The sequence below is a fragment of the Otolemur garnettii genome, unplaced genomic scaffold (genome assembly GCF_000181295.1).
Source record: "Otolemur garnettii isolate 467f Iridium unplaced genomic scaffold, OtoGar3 scaffold00094, whole genome shotgun sequence".
NCBI classification, from domain to species: domain Eukaryota; kingdom Metazoa; phylum Chordata; class Mammalia; order Primates; family Galagidae; genus Otolemur; species Otolemur garnettii.
Window position 1 is genome coordinate 1,398,014 of NW_003852489.1, and position 3,167 is coordinate 1,401,180.

The 3,167-nt window shown below is 44.0% G+C and overlaps 1 long non-coding RNA gene across 1 annotated transcript in view; it reads left to right on the top strand.

Annotated features, from left to right (window-relative positions):
• The window catches only part of LOC111727097, a 20,066-nt gene extending 18,235 nt beyond the window's left edge, over positions 1-1,831 (top strand). Inside the window, exon 3 of the long non-coding RNA XR_002774728.1 lies at positions 1,819-1,831. This is a non-coding gene — a long non-coding RNA (uncharacterized LOC111727097). The remainder of the gene's footprint in view (positions 1-1,818) is intronic.
• Positions 1,832-3,167: the final 1,336 nt, after the last annotated feature.

A 3,167-nucleotide genomic window follows, 5' to 3' on the forward strand; every position in this document is an offset into this window, starting at 1 on the left:
AGCCAGAGTCTCACTTTGTCTGGTAGAGTGCCGTGACATCATAGCTCACAGCAACCTCAAACTCTTGGGCTCAAGACATCCTCTTACCTCAGCCTCCTGAGTAGCTGGGACTATAGGCGCCCGCCACAATGCCCAGCTATTTTTGGTTGTAGTTGTCATTGTTGTTCAACAGGCCCCGACTGGGTTTGAACCTGCCAGCTCCGATGTACATGGCTGGTGCCCTAGCCACTGAGCTGCAGATACTGAATCATCCTAGCTAATTTTTAGAGATGGGGTCTCACTCTTGCTCCAGGCTGGTCTTGAATTCTTGAGCTCAGGCAATCCACCTGTCTTGGCCTCTCAGAGTGCTTGGATTACAGGCATGAGCCACCTCGTCCTGCCTTCACACCCCATTTTTAATGGGGTTTCATTGTGAGCGGGAAGGAGAGACAGTACATGTGCACACACCCATGCACACGCACACACTCTCCCCACCACTACTGTATCAACTGCTTTTTTTCTTGCACACAAGTGTGTTCAGAGCCTGCCCCTCATCGTGCCTGCGCCGAGCAGGGCTGGTGCACCAACACCGAATCAGATGCCCTTCCTGCTTCTCTGTCCTAGTCGGGGAGCAGACGTGCGAACAGAAAAGGGCTGGCAATTCCTTCATGGTTCAGCTGCCTCCAAATGAGATATTTGGCAGGAGAAGAGGTCTGTAGCCTGTTGTCCCTATGTTCATTGTTTATTTGCTAAAAGAATAATTTAGGTAATTAGTTATTCATGCAAATGTTTATTTCAACAAACATTTGTGGTGTTCTAATAATAATAATTAGCACTCACTGAGTGCTTACTATGTGTCAGGCACAGTGCTAAGCCCTTCGAATTCCACTGTGTGCCAGATTTGGGGAAGATGGAGATGTAGTAACAAGCTTTAAGGAGTAGAGACCCACTGATCAACACTGAAACCATTCCATGAAACCCTCAAACGACATCCCTGTGCGGTGTTATTCTCGAGGGGAACTATAATGTAATGGTTAGGGTAGCACATGCCTGTAGTCCCAGCTACTCAGGAGGCTGAGGAAGGAATATAATTTAAGCCCAGGAGTCTGAGTTTGCTGTGAGCTATGATGATGTCACTATTCTGGCCTGGGCCACAGAGCAAGACAATGTCTCAAAAAAACAAACTAACAACAACAACTCCTCCCCCCCACCAAAGAACCAAAGGCCAAGTTCAATGGCTCTTACCTGTAATCCTAGCACTCTGGGAGGCCAAGGTGGGTGGATTGCCTGAACTCAGGAGTTCAAGATCAGCCTGAGCAAGAATGAGACCCTGTCTCTAAAAAATAGCTGGGCATTGTGCCAGGTGGCTGTATGCCCAGCTACTCAGGAGGCTGAAGCAAGAGGATCTCTTGAGCCCAAGAGTTTGAGGTTGCTGTGAGCTATTACACCACAGCACTCTACCCAGGGCCAAAAAAAAAAAAAATAGAGCCTTTTGTATCAAGTACTTGTGTTAAAGCCTGTTTATGCCACTTTTTAGCTGTGCAACCTTGAGCAAGTTACTTAAATGGTCTATACCTCAGTTTTTCCATCTATAAAATAGGTGTGGGATTTATAACAGCTATACCTAATGCCGTTTCAAAGGTTAAATGAGCTAACGCATATGAAATGCTAGCACTTTGCTTGGTACAAGTGAGTTGTTATTAAGCCCAGGATACTATGAGATCCCAGAAATTAACTTAGCGTAATGTTAACTTAATGCAGCCCAAAGGCCTTACTACTCCCAGAATGAGTAGGAGTTAGACAAAGAAGGAAAGGGATTATTCTAAACGGTCCGATTAGAAGCCTCACATCACCTCCTATCAATATTTCTATGTAATAACATGAACCTCTTCAGTTCCAAGTTCTACATCCACAACTCACAGTAGGTAATTCCAGCAGGCCTTGAGGAAGTCTATTCTTGCTTCTGAGCGTCAGACTCTTATTAGAGAGAAAAAGCTGTAACAACCCCACTTAGGAATCTGTCTTTCAAGGCTATTCACTATGGCATTGCTGGTAATAGCAAAAATGTAGAAGAAATCTAAATGTCCATCAATGGGGAACTGGTTTGATAAATTATGATACATTCATATAACAGAAGACTCCATAGAAGTGCTCAGAAGACAGAGGTAATCCCTAGGAGCTCATCTAGAGAAATGCACTTTATAGAGTTGTCATTTACGTATTAGGAGGATAAATCTCTAGACATTTTTGCAAATGTATTCATCTGAGTCAACACCCCCCAGATCTAGGTAAAAAACATTTCCATCATTGGGTGGCACCTGTGACTCAAAGGAGTAGGGCACCAGCCCCATATACCACAGGTGGTGGGTTCAAACCCAGCCCTGGCCAAAAACTGAAAAAAAGAAAAAAACAACAAAACCAAAAACATTTCCATCATTAAAAATTTTCCTCATGTCCTTTTTCCATCAGTCCCTCCCTAGCCACACAGAGGTCAATGCTATGTCAATGTCTGACATCATCGCTCTGTTTTATTTGTTCTTAAACTTCATAATTGGGGGATTTTAGGGTCTTTTTTTATTCAGCCATGTTGTAGCAAGTAACAGTAGTTTCTTTTTTATTCTTTCCTGTTATGGACCAAAACTTTACATCCCCCCCCTCCCAATTCATATATGTTGAATCCTTCACACATACACCCCGTCCCGCTGTGGCTATATTTGGAGATGGGGCCTCTAAGGAAGTAACTAAGTGAAAGGAGGTCAGAAGGGCAGGGCCCTGCTAATAGAATTAGTGCCCTGATGAGAAGACACACCAGAGAGCTTGGCTTCCACCACCATTTTGCCATAACTTATCTTGGACTCTGCAGAGTCTTAGAACAGCAGTCTTGTATTAGGGCAGCCTGGGCAGACCCTGGAACTGCTGAGAAGTCTTCTGTTATTTGTATACCATGATGATGATCTATTCCTTATGGATGGACATACGGGCTGTTGCAGTTTTTGGTCATTATGTATTTTGTGTACAAAAATTCTTGTACAAGGCTTTCATGCATATGTGTGTGTATATACATTATTTCTCTCGGATATATTCCTAGGAATCGATTTGCTCTGTTATATGGTAACTGTATGTTTAACTTCATTAAAAACAGCCTGTTTTGGGCGGCGCCTGTGGCTCAAAGGAGTAGGGCGCCGACC